General features: G+C 44.8%; 1 protein-coding gene across 1 annotated transcript in view; it reads left to right on the top strand.

Annotated features, from left to right (window-relative positions):
* SEMA6D (semaphorin 6D) overlaps window positions 1–15,858 on the top strand; it is a 751,241-nt gene that overhangs the window by 539,883 nt on the left and 195,500 nt on the right. The gene's annotated exons all lie outside the window — the stretch shown is intronic.

The following is a 15,858-nucleotide window of genomic DNA, read 5'->3' as shown; positions in this document are numbered from 1 at the left end:
GCCACAGTCTTTGCGCTTTTCAACATTTCTGCTGCAAGATATCTTCCTTCTGTTACATCCTCAGTCTGACAGTACCAGTTGTTATTGAGTCAACCCCAATTTATGGTGACCCTGGATTGCGCAAACTGTTAGTCAAAAGCTCACCCAGAGATGCCTCGGAAGAAAGGCCTGAAGATCTTCTTCCAAGAAATCAGCCACTGAAAGCCCTGTGGAGCAGTTTTGTTCTGACCCAAGTGGGGTTGCCGTGAGTCAGAATGGAATCGGCAGCACCTGGTACATCTAACAGTGAAGCATGCTTCGGTGATGGCACTGATAGATATTTTTCTGACAAAAAAAAAAAACAAGTGTTAAAATATTTTTAAAATAAGTTTTTAATGATGTGGGAAAACTTTCAAGCTAAAACATCATGTGAAAAAGCATAAGACTTTAATTAATAAATGCGTGTTCATGTGTGTATGTTTCTATGTACGGAATACACGCAAAAATGCTTATCACTGCACTGATGTTTACAGGGAATGACTTTAATACAGTTTTCTGTAGCACTCGTGTGTTCTCTGTTCTTGTGCCCGTGGGGAGAAGGGACATAGCACACAGAAGTCAATCTAGCACGACGACGTCTGCGGACAGTTAAGGCACGGAAGATTACTGCCCGTGCCGCAGGCCAGGAGAGCTAGAAACAGGACTCCACAGTTTCTGAGGAAAGAAACCTCATCCAGTAAGAGCCGCTGAGGTGAAAGCTGAGAGGTCAATAGTCAAAAAAGTTGTTTTCAGAAGAGGCTGTGGTTTTGATTAAACTGAGGCAAAGTGGCCACATTTCAGTGGAGCCAGTGCCAGATGAAGACTAAATGTAAGAGCTGTGATGGTGGACTCGAGAAAGGGGCAGGGATACAGACGTAGGATGAGAACAGAGTGTGAGGGAACAAAGAGGAAACGGACAGGAACAGAAGCGAGAGATGTGAGTCTGCCCCTTGGCTTAGGCCTGAGTTTATGTAATGTCTGCGGAAGTGGAACGAGCTGGCTGAGCGCTGAAGCTGATTGCCGAGCGCTGGAGTGGAATGCTCTGGAGAGAGTGATATACTGAGTCCAAGTATTGTAGCCAACTCTGCCCTTGACGCTGTCCCTGTGGCTGCGCCACTGTCCCTTTGCATGTCTGAGTTCGTGGATGAACTGCAGTGGTGGTGACCAAACCTCAGGGCTCATGACAACTAAGGTGGCGCTTTCTACTGACAAAATGAACGTCTCTGAGAATACAGTGCGTGTACAGTGCAATCATCAGTCCCTTGCCTACATAAGCAGAAGAAATTCAATGTGTTTCTCCCTCTGGGGAAAATTTAACACAATAAATTTTTGCATTGGAGAGCAATGCCCTCAAAAATTGGCGTGGTGTAGAAAGCTCTTATCCAGAATGATTCCAGGGGGCTAAACTTGTAGTTACCTTGTGTTTCTTTGCGTAGATATTACTTCCTAGCTCTCTGCTATTATTTCTCACTGTCTCTAGCAGCTCCCCCACCCCCACCAAAAAAAAAAAAAAACACCCACTCAGTAGGCTTTCCAAGGCTGTAAATTTTTACAGAAGCAGACTGCCACATCTTTCTCCCATGGAGCGGCTGGAGGGTTAGAACTGCCAGCCTTTTGGTTAGCAACTGAGCACTTTAACCACTGCGCCATTGGAGTTCCTTTCTAGCAGCCCCAAGCCTGTCTAATTCTGGTCTTACTTTGTGCCTGCATTTAGCACGTGTCAGGGCACAGGTTCAAGGAGCTTCCCTGTAAATCAAGGCGTGGCCTCAGTACTCAGCTTTTATAAAGACCGTTTTGACAACTCAGTGGCCTTTATGCTTATTTTTCACTTTTAAACCCTTGATAATTGAGATTGACAAATAAATGACTTCTTGTAAGTGGAGCCCTGGTAGTGCAGTGGTTAAGAGCCGGTCTGCTAACCAAAAAGGTGAGCAATTCAAAGCCACCAGCCACTCCTTGGAAACCCAGTGGGGGCAGTTTTTTTCTGTCCTATAGGGTCGCTATGAGTCAGAATCCACTCAGTGGCAACGGCTGTAAGTGAACTGATATCAAACCATTGTGCTCTTGGCAATTTGCTACAAATCAGCAACTTTTACAACTTCTTTTTCAGATCTTGGAGTTATAAAAACCCTCAACAGTACTAACGTAGAATTTACCATGTAAAACAAGCTTTAAAACCAATGTAAATGTGTTTATGAAAACATAGATTATGTTGTTTCATGGCAGTGAATCTTTAACTATATGGAGCTTAAAACCCCAGATTGTTTCTTTTACCATCACTTTTGGGAGAAAGAATTCCACTGATTATTCTAAAATTTAAGGAACTTAAAAAATGTACGTCTACATAATATAGAGTTGAATGCTGGGCTACAAGCACACCACTAGGAAAGACCCTCCCCACGCACACTTCCACACTTACAAGATATGGAGATTTCAGCTCAACTCACTCTGTCCTACCTCCTCATTTGCTGGGGAGGGAGTGGGGGCCCTTGAGCCTCATTTATTCATTTAAGGAATAGTGTAAGTTTCTACTATATTTCTAACTCTGTTTATCATTGTCGTCATCATTATCGTGGTGAAAATATACACAACAAAATGCACGCCAACTCAACAGTTTCTACGCGTACAATTCAGTGGCATCGGTTACACTCTTCAAGTTGTGCAACCATTTTTTCTGTCCTTTTCCAAATCATTCCACCACCATTAACATAAGCTCTGTGCCCCCTAAGCAAAAATGCCCCTTTCCCCCTCTCTCTTCCTCCTGATGCCACTAGTAACCTTTGGTTTCTGTGTATTTTCTCATTTCATCTAAGCAAAAGCATACAACACTTGTCCTTTTATGGTTGACTTACTATGTCGTTTTCAAGGTTCATCCATGTTGTGGCATGCCTCAGGACTTCGTTTGTCTAATGGCTAAATAGTATTCCATTGTGTGCATAGATCACATTTTGTCTGTCCACTCATCTGTTGATGGACATTTTGGTTTGCTACTGTTTTGTTATAGATTGAATTATGTCCCTCAAAAAGTTATGTTGAAGCCTTAACCCCTGGACTTGTAAGTATGACCCTGTTTGGAAATAGGGTTTTTGTTATGTTAATAAGGCCATGCCTTATTAGAGTAGGTCATAAACCTAATCCTTTCTGAGTGATGTCTTATAAAGGGGAGTGCAGACAGGGAGCCAGGACACGCAGGCAGAGGCATCAGGTGACAAGGAGACAGCTGTACCTACAAGCAGCAAAGGAAGACCGAGGATTGCTGGGAGTCGCCAACCCAGGACAGAGGCCCACGGGAGGAATCAGCGTGGCTTAGCACCCCGTTTGGGTGTTTAACTTTCTGAAATGTGATAAGATTAATTTCTCTTCTTTAGAGCCACCCATTTGTGGTATTTTTGTTACGGCAGCACTGAGTAACTAAGACAACATGTTCATTCATTCCTTCATCAAATATTTGAGCACCTTCCATGTGTTAGGCCTCCTGCCACATTTGGGGGAATAGAGCATTGAACAAGACAGACAAGGTCTTTGCTCTCAGAAGCTTAAAATTCTGTTGGGAGAAGACATCAAAAACCACACAGGGAATTAGAAAATGCCAGGTAATGCTAAGGGCTGGGGTGGGATGCCAAGACGGTTAACACTTGGCCTTTGGCATTGTGGTGCTTAGAGGAAACAGACATGTAAATGATGAAGGTGTTTATAAATGCAGTGTACCTGGACCATTGAGAATGCCCTCCAAATTTTGTTTTCCAGTGAACATTATTAAACATTCTTCAATTACTTCTTGGGGGAATATTTGAACTTAGTACAATTAGCACTGAGTGGCAGGTAAGCCTTTTCATATCCACGTTGTTTGTTTCCTTAAAAAATGTCAACTATTCCACAGGTAGAAGCCTGAAAGTTCCCCTTACAGAAACCCAAACAAAAGGAAATAAAAAACAAACGCAGATTGAATCAGAAAAAAAAAATTAAAAAGCAGCTGCCTCGTAACAGAGTTACAAAGCCTGTCCCCAAGCCGCTTTCCCAGACACCTTCCTGGATTGTCACGAAGCACTGCGTCTGTATTAGCAGCACCTCGCGTGAAGCTAGGAGTTTTTCACCTCCCCTCCAGCCTCCACAGCCGATATATAACCACTTAACTTGGTTCAAATGGGTCAGCATTGCTGCAGTACGTTGTAGCAAGTACCAAGTCCCTTTCTTAAGACCGCAACCTGATTTGACTCTGTAGTTCAAATCCCTCTTTTTTTTTTTTTTTTTTTTTGCCTCTTTCTCCTCTGAGAGGCAGAGCTTCCTTCTTAAAGTTATTTGCATCCTGGTAAGAGCCCTAAGGGGCTCTGGGGCATGGTGGTTAGGAGTTCGGCTGCTAACCAAGAGGCCAGCAGTTCGAATTCACCAGCCACTCCTTGGAAGCCCTATGAGGCAGTTCTCCTCTGTCCTATAGGGTCACTGTGAGTCAGAATCAACTCAACAACAATGGGTTAAGAGCTCTAAGATCTAAGCAGTATCTCACACACCCATCTTTGTGGCGCTCCTGATCTTGCCAAGTACTTGTGTGCACAGAGCGACTCCCCAGCGTAACTGACAGTAGCTCAGGAGTTCCCACCCCAGCCGTCTCTGTAGGTCCAGGATCTAGCTCAGCGCAGGACGCACGGTAACTGAAATACAAGGCTTAGGAGTCAGCCTGCACTGGGTTCAAATCCCAAATTCTGCCACTTAGAACGTGTGACTTGAACTATTAATCCTTGGATCCAGAGTGTCCTCGTCTGTAAACTGAGGTTAGTAACAGTATCTACCTCTGAGTTTGATCTGATGCTCAAATGTAGTAATACTTAGTATCTAGCACACAACATACACTCAATATTCGGCCATCGTTTCTGTTATTATCTGCTCAACACATTCAACAAGATTTTTTTCAAGGCCCTGGTATTTGCCAATCACAACGTATTAGGGAATAAACCTGAAATGATTAGAACTTGAGGTAAATTCCAGGAACATTCTAGGAAAATTTTCCTGCAACCCAATACAACTTTGATGATAGCCTTCTCATAGTTATTTTCTATTTTGTTACCGCATCAGCCCAAATGATATTAAAAGGACAGGGAGGCATGCCACACGGAAGAGGGAGATTCTGTTTTATTTAACACACATGCAAGCCCTGTACAGAAATTTCTCTTTGTGGAAGTATTTGCATTAGTAAAGCAAAAAAAAAAAAAAAAGAAAGAAAAAACCAATTCAAATGGATTGTTAAAAATCTGAAATGGACACGAGCTTCGCATTTTAAATCAAAATGCATGGCGTGTCATTTTATATCCTATCACAAATGAGCGTGTTTTTCTTCTGAATGTGTGGTAAACCCCTAACACGTTAAGGCCCAATTTGAATATCACGCCCTCCCTGAAGCCCTCCTGGAGATGACCCACAGCCACCCCGAGGCACCTTGAGTCCTCTGCACACCCTTGTGTGTGATTGTGTCACTGTCTGAAGCCCTCCTGGAGATGACCCACAGCCACCCTGAGGCACCTTCAGTCCTCTGCACACCCTTGTGTGTGATTGTGTCACTGTCTGAAGCCCTCCTGTAGATGACCTACAGCCACCCCGAGGCACCTTGAGTCCTCTGCACACCCTTGTGTGTGATTGTGTCACATTTGGTGAGTTATTTACTGTAATCTTCCCAAACACCTAGTCGTTGTTAGTTGTTGTAGAGTTGACCCGTGTGTGCAGAGTAGAACTGTGCACCATGGAGTTTTCAAGGCAGTGGCCTTTTGGAAGCAGATTTCCAGGCCTTTCTTCCAAGGTGCCTCTGGGTGGGTTTGAACCACCAACCTTTCAGCTAGTTGTTGAGCATTTAACTGTCTGAACCACCCAGGAAGTCCGCAGCCTCCTAGACCTTGACTTGAAAGTCTCTATTTCCAATGCCTTAGTTAGCTCTGCAACAATGTGGTTACCTAAAAATAGAAAAAGGATAGGTGATTTGTTGACTGAATGTCATTGTTCTCCAAAGGGCTAAATCTGAAGACAAAACTATCGATGAGTTTGGAGAGGCTGCTGTTTAAATGGGTAAATATTTCCGTGGGTAAATGAGCCATGCATGAGAGATTCGGGTAAGACAGTGTTTAGATATGAGCTTTCTGCCTCCTGGATGCTTAGTGTCCAAGACGGAAGAGTGGATGCTAAAATAAAAGGCTCTACGTCCAGTGTCAGCCATACCCCTCCTGTTCTCAACTCCCCACTCCCCCCGTTCAGGAATTCACACCCCAGCCCTCCTGCCTTCTCAACAGCTCTGGGACTTTTAGACAGCACTGCACATATGCTGAGAAGTATTTTAGGTCCCCCAGCTGCGTAAGCTGCGCTGCTGACAACATCCGATTTTGGCACGGGTTCTGCCTTACACCTGAATTTCCAGTCACACGTTAGCCCGGGGCCAAGCCTGGCAGCGGCAAACTTGGCTCCCAGGCCTGGCCGTCAGCACGTCAGCAGGAGTGAGCTCTTGCCTTCTCTGAGCTCAACAGTAAATTGCGTCTTGCCAACGTCATAGCTCCGCCTTGATCTCAGAGTTAGTCAGGCTCAGTCAGGATTTGTTGCAGAAGCTGGAGCTCCTTACTGTTTCTCCAGAGTCTTCCAAGGGTACCTGTGGTCGGTGGCAGAGGGTAAGGGAGAGCTCAGCAAGGCTCAGCCCCAGTCTGTTGTTCAGAGGCTTGGCGGAAACTGGCTGAGAATATCATAGTAGTTAATAATGGGACGATGAAACTAATGGGACAATGAGCATTTTGGTACAGATGTATAATGAAACTCCCCTCTTTGTTGCTCCTTCAGGAGCGGTCAGTAAAAACTTACACTATTTTTCAAAGTTACTGGAGACAAATTTTGATTTGCTTTGAATGTAACACCATAACAGAAATAGGCTTTGAGAAAAGAGAAAAACAGCCAATTTTTTTGTTATTGTTTGTTTTCTTTTGGTTTTGCTTTTGTTTCTTTGTATTTTTCTTTTCACTTTAAAACATAAACCTTATGCAACATTCTTCCACTGACAAGGATTTAGTGCAGTGTTTGAGCAGAGTTAAATTGCTTGGCTTAGAGCCCAGCTCTGTTGACCTGGGGTAAATGACCCTGGGCAAGACTCAATTTTTCCTGTGTATAATGGGATAGTACCTACTTCTCAGGGCTGAGCTAGGGATTAACCAAGTTAATCTATGTAAACACTTAAAACAGTACCTGGCACAAAGTGTGAGCTAGATGCTGTATAACCGTTAGCTGTTCTGACCGTCTTCTCATTTGCATCTTTTCCTACAGTTGAGATTTCACTAGGCATCTGTTTTGATATGGTCCTGATAAAATGTCTGTTCTAATTCCTGTCTGTTCTTCCTTAATTGAGTTGATTCTCAAGGTTAATGCATCTTCATCGATTTATCCCTGTGAAGACAGAAGACAATTCAGAAAATATTCAAGCTGGGAGAAATAGTTTGGGCCTCAATCTAGCTTGCTAGTTGACCTAAACCTCTCTGGGCTTGAATCCTCTGTCTAAAATGGGGAAAATACTGTTGGCTCTCTTTCAGTGCTTGGACTGCAAACAAAAACGGATCATAGTAATTTGTAAATGTGAAGAGTCAATAGGTACTTAGTAATTGAAATAAGACTGTCCCAAAGAGAGGCCCATTTGTTTGAAAGAGATCATATGCGAGGAGAGGTGCTGGGATACCGACTGAGGCAAGCAGACCTCTGACAGACCCCCTAACAGGGTGGCCCCAAAGCAGAGGAGGCTGAGCCAACAAACCAATTGGCTGGTGCCATGGTAACACTTGCAGAGGAGACTCGCCTGTGGCTGTTTCTACACAAGCCCCTGAAAAGTGAAACATTCAATCAATGAGAAGCATTGTCCACCTGGCACTTCAACCAATCAATGTGGCCGATCTCGTCACTGAATTAATCAGGTCGCGGTTGTGTGATGTAGCTGCAGGGATTTTGTTTGCTTTTCCTGTTATAGAAACAGCAGAGTTAATCTCCACTCTGTGTTTAGCATCACGTTTGCCCTTTGTCACCTCTCTGTTTGGGAAGGTCACATCACTGAATGAGCATAATCCCAAAAAGAAGCGTTTGGTGCAGCCGACACCAAATGACCTCTGTGATAGGGGATATCTTCCTGGGTAACGCTGGATACCTTCCTGGGTAACGCTGGATAACTGAGTTTTATGAGTGTAAGTATCAGCTTCTTCATCTGTAAGATGAGGCTAATAATCTCTTTTGCTTAGGAGGTTCAAAGAGACAAATGCACGTAAGCATACTTTATAAACACTATGGTCTGATATATACCTCTCTCTGTCCATCTGGGTGACCTCCCAGAAGGTGGTAGAGATGCCATTTCTGCAGTGTGAGTTGGGGGCCAGGAGAACTGTGAGCTGGGGCCCTCTTGAGTAAAGGTGAGTGGAGGGGGAATTCAGCAGGTAATTGCAGATGCTGCCCGACTGACCCACAGGCCGTTCTGCTGGCCAGCTTGTTTCCGAGATAGTGAAATCATGGCACAAACAGTCAAACCACCAAGGGAAGACATGTTTTAGTTACTATTTAGGCTAAGCAAACACTACTTCCTTCTGGCAAGCCCTTCCCTCCTGGTTATCATCTCTTTTCCCCTTTATAGGGAATTAGTCTACTGACTTGGCGTGTGTGTTGGGCGGGTGGTGGGAGAGGACATTATGTCCATCTTTCTGTCTTTAATTAAAGCTGTGTGTTCAACAGAAGGTGGTAGAATAGTGCCAGTGGGATGGTTCAAACTCAAGGCTGATGCCTGGTTTGAGATGAGGTATCAGGTAAAAAGTTAAACTTGGTCGGTGGCCCTTCAGACCAGGGCCCATGTATGAAGAAGTGTTCCCCGCTCCTTGACAAAGTAACATAACAAGTACAAGGTAGTGAGGTTTTCACTGGTCCTTACAGTGTGGCCCACAAACCAGCAGCATCAGTACCCACATCAGCTGGGAACTTGATAGAAATGTAGAATCCAGGTACCTCAGACCTAATGACAGACCTCTGGGGGAAGAGGCCCAGGAATCCTGGTTTTCGACAAGCTTTCCCCAGTCATTCTGACCCTCGCTAGAGCCTGACAAACATTGACTTAAAGGACTGCACTTTAGTTGGAATTTAGGGCATTATAAGCCTCTTTGAAATGAAATGATGATGAAAGTAAATAGAGTTTTTGTCTGTGTTTGTATAGCATCCTTCCTTGAATAAATGTAAGATTAGTAACACTGTGTCATCTTTGTTGGTGTGGGAAATCCAAAGGTCAAGGAAACAGATGTCCGTTGAGGACTTTCCAAAGTGTTGTCGTTGCTGTTAGTTGCTGTCAAGTTGGCTGTGTCTCAGGGCGACTCCACGTACAACAGAACAAAGTGTCTCCAGGTCCTGCGCTATCTTCACAGTCTTGGCATGCTGCGTCCTTTGTTACAGCCATTGTGTGTTCTGATTGCCTTCTGACCTATAGGGCTCACCTTCCAGCACTACCTTGGACGATATTCTGTTGTGATCCATATGGTTTTCATTGGCTAATTTTTAGAAGTAGATCACCAAGCCTTTCTTCCTAGCCTGTCTTAGTCTGAAAGCTCTGCTGAAACCTGTCCACGAGGGACAATTGGTGGCATAGCTTCCAGCATCATAGCAGCACACATGCCGCCACAATACAACAAACTAACAGCTAGGTAGTGGTTCCAAAGCTTAGACGTTATTAACTTAATTTATTGTGTCCCTCCACTCACATCTACTGATCAGTGCAGGATGTGAGTGAGGGAATAATGTGTTTTTAAAGAAAGAGTGCAGTGACAGTGCAGGTAGGAAGTCACAGTGCAGCACTCTGATCTGAACTCAACACTTGAGACAAGGCTTGAGCAGATCACAGCCCAGTGACACTCTCATCTCCTTTGCTGGACACTACACCTGTTAAAGTTAGGAAAGGTGTGGGTCAGGGTTGTATTCTCTCACCATACCTATTTAATCTGTATGCTGAACAAATAATACGAGAAGCTGGACTATATGAAGAAGAACGGGGCATCAGGATTGGAGGAAGACTCATTAACAACCTGCGTTATGCAAATGACACAACCTTGCTTGCACTTGAAGCACTTACTAATGAAGATCAAAGACCACAGCCTTCAGTATGGATTATACCTCAACATAAAGACAACAAAAATCCTCACAACTGGACCAATGAGCAACATCATGATAAACGGAGAAAAGATTGAAGTTGTGAAGGATTTCCTTTTACTTGGATCTGCAATCAACAGCCATGGAAGCAGCAGTCAAGAAATCAAAAGACACATTGCATGGCAAACCTGCTGCAAAGGACCTCTTCAGAGTGTTGAAGAGCAAAGATGTCACCCTGAAGACTAAGGTGTGCCTGACCCAAGCCATGGTATTTTCAATCGCATCATATGCGTGTGAAAGCTGGACAATGAATAAGGAAGACCGAAGAAGAGTTGACGCCTTTGAATTGTGGTGTTGGCGAAGAATATTGACTATACCATGGACTGCCAAAAGAACGAAAATATCTGTCTTGGAAGAAGTGCAGCCAGAATGCTCCTTAGAAGCAAGGATGGAGAGACTGCGTCTTCCATACTTTGGACATGTTGTCAGGAGGGATCAGTCCCTGGAGAAGGACATCATGGTTGGCAGAGTACAGGGTCAGCGGAAAAGAGAAAGACCCTCAACAAGGTGGATTGACACAGTGGTTTCAACAATGAGCTCAAGCATAACAACAATTGTAAGGATGGTGCAGGACCCGGCAGTGTTTAGTCCTATTGTGCATAGGGTTGCTATGAGTCGGAACCAACTCGACGGCACCTAACAACAACAGCACCCGTTAATGTAGTCGGAGCCTGCATTAACTTCCTAGAGAGCAGCATCGCACAGTTGGTGCCTAGTGAATACCCGCATGAGCATGGGCACTTAATGTCTTTGAACTCTTTAAATGGGTATGTACCTTTGCCAAGATGCTGACCTCCTGGTGTGGCACACTGGGGAGGGAGAGTCCACGGAGGCTGGGCCGTGGGGGAGAAGTGTACGTAGGCCACTCACCCTCTGGAGGCAGGGGAATGCGAGCGTCACTTCAGCATGTCAAGACTCTGCTCTCTTTGTTCACGATGTCAAGACAATGGTGATTTCTTATCATTTCAGAGCACGGGGGGAAGAATAACTAATATTTAAAGTTTAAAAATTAAGATGAACACAGAGCCTCTGGTTGCTTATTGATCTGGTCCTGGGTTATTTTTAAAAAGGAAATCAGCCAGGTGTGCTGGTGCTCAGTATATTCATCTTACCTACTTCACCATGCTGGCAGTGGGCCATGATCTAGTGGGCACTAAGGGCAATAAATTAGGGCGTAGTTGCTGCAGCTCGGGGGTTGTGCTTGCTTGTTTTTTTTAATTATCCTATATTTGTGCAAATATTATTTCACTGTAGGCATGTTTTTTTTTGTTTGTTTTATTTTTGTTTTTTTACCTTGGGACTAGAGGGGCTCAGAGGAATATATCTTAGCTACTCGCCTCTCCGATGTGGCAAGGGGAAGCTGAGGCAGGCCAAGCCTAACCTAACCCAGGCTGGATGATTGCTGACTGTTCCTAGAAAAAGATGCCCAGCCTGAGTGCCCTGGTGCAGGCCACCGTGCCCCAGCTCTTAACAGCATGGAGTCTTGGATATGTATAATAGGAGGGACCTGTGGTGTTGGCAGAGAACATTGAATATACCATGGACTCCCAGAAGATCAAACAAGCCTGTCTCGGAAGCAGGGCAGCCAGAATGTTCCTTAGAAGCAAGGATGGCAAGACTTTATCTCATGTACTTTGGACATGTTATCGGGGGGATCAGTCCAAGGACATCATGCTTGGTAAAGTAGAGGGTCAGTGAAAAATAGGAAGACCCTCAATGAGATGAATTGACATGGCGACTGCAACAATGGGCTCAAACTTAGCAACGACTGTGAGGATGGCACAAGACCGGGCAGCATTTCATTCTGTTGTACATGGGATTGCTATGAGTCAGAGCTGACTCCATGGCACCTAACAACAGCAACGACAATTGCAATGGGTAGGAGCATTAGTGGTTCTGTGGTAGAATCCGGACTTTCCACACAGGAGAACCAGGTTTGACTCTCAGCCAATGTACCTCGTGTATAGTCACCACCTGTCTGTCAATAGTAGTTTGCATGTTGCTATGATGCTGAACAGGTTTCAGCAGAGCTTCCAGACTAAGACAGACCAGGAAGAAAAGCCTGGTGATCTACTTCTGAAAATCAGGCAATGAAAACCTTACGCGCCACAACCCTATGGATCTGCAACCGATCAGAGGGATGGCGCGGGAACTGGCGTTGTTTCGCTCTGTTGTGCGTGGGATCGCCCTGAGTCAGGAGCTGTCCCGATGGCAGCCAGCACAACAATTGAAATGGTTAGGAATATACTGGGCGACACCCAGGATGGTATGAAAAAACATACACACAGCAAGCATACAGATTTATACAGGCAGTGTTTGTTTTCTAGTGCTACTGTAACAGAAGTAGCACGAGTGGAAGGCTTTAACGAACAGAAATTTATTTTCTCACAATTTAGGAAGCTAGAAGTCCAGATTCTGGGTGCTGGCTCTAGAGGAAGGCTTTCTGTCTCTGTTGGCTCTGGGGGAAGGTCCTTGTCCCTTGGTTCCTTGGTGATCTTCATGTGGCTTAGCATCTCTCTTGCGCTATATCCACTTGATCACTTGCTTGTTCAATCTCTTTTACATCTCGAAAGAGATTGACTTAAGACACACCCTACCCTAATAAGCCTCATTAACATAACAAATAAAACCCATTTTTCAAATGCGGTTATACACACAGGTATAGCGGTTAGAATTTACAACACATATTTTTGAGGGACACAATTCAGTCCATAACAGATGGCATCTCACATCCTCATTAGTTCACACTCAGTGATAATAAAGTATCGTGAACTAACCCAGGGCCTTCCAGTTCTAGATGGCATTTTCTCAAAACTTCCCTGGGTAGACGCATGTACATGCAGGCTTGTACATCCGCTGCAAGGGCAGAGGAGCCCCCACCAGCTGAAATCTGCAATACTCACTGGCATCATCAAGATTTATCTCTGGCTTTTCGCTAAATAGAACAAAAGGATCATCAAATGTCATAAACCACAGTCACGACCAGAAATAGAAATGTGGAAGCTATAAGCTGTACATGTCGAAGCTTCTCCTCCAGGACAAATTTTTATTTTAGCTGAATTAGCTGAATACATAAGCCCAGTGAGTCAACAGCAGTGACTCACTTTAGAATTCCTTGGCAAGGCAGTCTAAACCTGTGCAAACAGAGCAACTGTGTCTGAGAGCCCCCGGGTGCCAAGTTCACGGCCACAACCCATCTCGCTTCCACCTGCTGCTATTGTAGTCTCCTCTGGCCTGGAGAACCAAGAAGTGTTTAAGGTTTTATCGTACACCCCCTCTGCACAGGATGCACAATCAGGAGACGCACATCCAGGCTGCAGCCACAGATCTTCCTTTTCTATGGCTCTGAGGACCTCATTTGGCTTCTCTTTACCTCAGCTTCCTCATCTATCAAGTGGACACAATTCCTTCCACTCCACCCTCCTCACCATGTTGTTACGAATAGCTGTTGAGGCCATTAGTGCACATGAAAGCATTTTGCAGGATGAAGAGTCTCAGAAAAACTAAGAAATTATTAGTGCTCAGTATGACACTGTAACCCCACCCCAATTTCCAGAGATGCTGGAAGCTGGTAGCTGCTCCTCCTTGAAGGGTGGGGTAATAACCCTAGAGGGCTCTGTTAATGCAGCAGAAGCTCCTGGCGGCACCGCTAGGAAGACCGACTCAACAGAACCAAAAACTCATCCAGGGATCATCAGGGCAGACTGCTGGTGGTTGAGGTTATAAATGACTTCCCGACCAAGACTGTTTGTGGTATCTTTCAGTCACCGAGCCTCTCAGACCTACGCAGGTCAAGCCCAGCCACTGAAGACATGGGAGGGACTGCTGACTCAGCTACCCCATTCACTGGGAGCCTCAGATCTTTGGAATAGGAGTAACCAAATTTCAACATCCTTTCTCCAAGTGAGGCCAAAATTCTGCCTGATTTCCGTGAGGTTTACTGTAATTTTGCCACTGGACTGCCCTGGACATGAAATAGGAGTGTGCTAGAGCCAGGAAATTCACGCTTTAAAGAAAAAAAAAAAAAAATTTTTTTTTTTTCTTTTAAAGAGCCAAAACAGAAGCTGATCTAGAATCAGTCCAAACTCGGGACGGCAAATTTGGCTGTAGCACCCTTGCCCTTTTAATGCCGCTCCCCAGCTTCTCGTTTCCTCGCGCCCAGCACCTGTCTTAGGAGGTGCTGCAGAAGCAGACCCAGAAATAAGGACCTGGGTGCAAGTGACTTATGAAGGAAGTGTCCCCAAGGAAAACCCCTAAGGAAGTTTGGGAATTGGGACACGAAAGGGGAAGAAGTCAAAAAAGTGTGTGATTTCAGGCAAAGTCCCAGCCTCGGTCTGATCCAGGGGGCAGCTCCGGAGCATAAATTTCACCTTTGAGTTTGTTCTAGTCGAAGGCTAAAGCTGCAGGTTCATAAACTCTCAGATACTTCCGGCGCTCTGCAAGTGCCTCCAGTAGGCTCCAGCAGCCCTTCAAAGAGAGCTGTAGGTGTGGCTCTTAGAAGTAAGAGAACACAAAAAAGGGAGGAGGGTGCATGGAAATGGTAGTAAGGATCCGAGTGGGTCTGGACACAGCAGAGCAATGTCTGCAGTGCAACCTAGCATCAACCCTTTTGCTCCAAACCTACCCTTCTGCTTCCTCCTCCTCTCCCCTACAGCCGTGTTTTCAAGTCAAAAAGGAGAGTTCTGTCAAATCATACTCCTACCTGCCTGAGTGGCATCAGTAGCTCCATTTGCACAGCTTTGTCCAAGCTCCATGTCATGGCATATGAGCCCCTCTTTGGCCTGGCCCAACTCTTCAGGCTTATCTGTGGTCCTGCCCACCCTCAACCCCTGTGTTCTGTTTTCCAGAATACATCATGTGGTTTCATACCTCGTAGCCATTATTCACCGTGCTCACCTCATGGGAATGCCATCTTCTTCCCCTTCTCTTGCCCCTTCCCCACCCAAGAGCTCCATCCTGAAGATTTAGCTTGGCTTACAGGATTCAGCTCAATTAATTTCCTCCAGGAACTTTCCCAATTCCTTCCTGCACCTAGACCTACTGACTCCTTCCCATATACCCCCACTGTATCTCACCCACACATGCTTCTCAGATGCTCCAGTACTAGGCAGAGTACCCAGCATCATGAGGCCGCAGGATAAAACGCTGCATCCTTTCTGAAGCATGACTTCATTTGGCTGATTTGTGGAGGAAAGTTAAATATTTGTTCTGGTAATTTAAGACATTATATTAGTAGTGAAATTAACACAGACAGATCATAGCATACAATAATGAATTTTCCTGATTTTCGGATAGAAAATTGAAAATTGTGTGAAATTTTCTACTTGTGATGACTGTCGGGGAAATCATCTCTTTAGAAAAGTTCAAGAGGTACTGTTACATATGGAGACTCAAATCTCCATTACACTTAGTGGTTTGCCTGTCTCTCTTAACTCCTAAGGATAAGAACTAAATTTAGTTTATCTCCAGTGCTGAGTATTGTACATGACTGTAAAACATATGGAAAGTTGTTCAAAAATATTTGTTGAATAAATGAATGAATGAATAAATATTCTCATTTTCACTGCCGCTGCTGAAATTCAGGTCCTCGCATCTGAAATGGTGTGGTAGCCTGCTAATTCATCCCTGTGCTTTCCAGCTGCCCCACTTGGATCTAGTCTT

Source organism: Loxodonta africana, chromosome 10, assembly GCF_030014295.1.
Source record: "Loxodonta africana isolate mLoxAfr1 chromosome 10, mLoxAfr1.hap2, whole genome shotgun sequence".
Lineage (NCBI taxonomy): Eukaryota > Metazoa > Chordata > Mammalia > Proboscidea > Elephantidae > Loxodonta > Loxodonta africana.
Note: the sequence above shows the minus strand (reverse complement) of the source record. Positions and strands in the feature narration are given on the sequence as shown.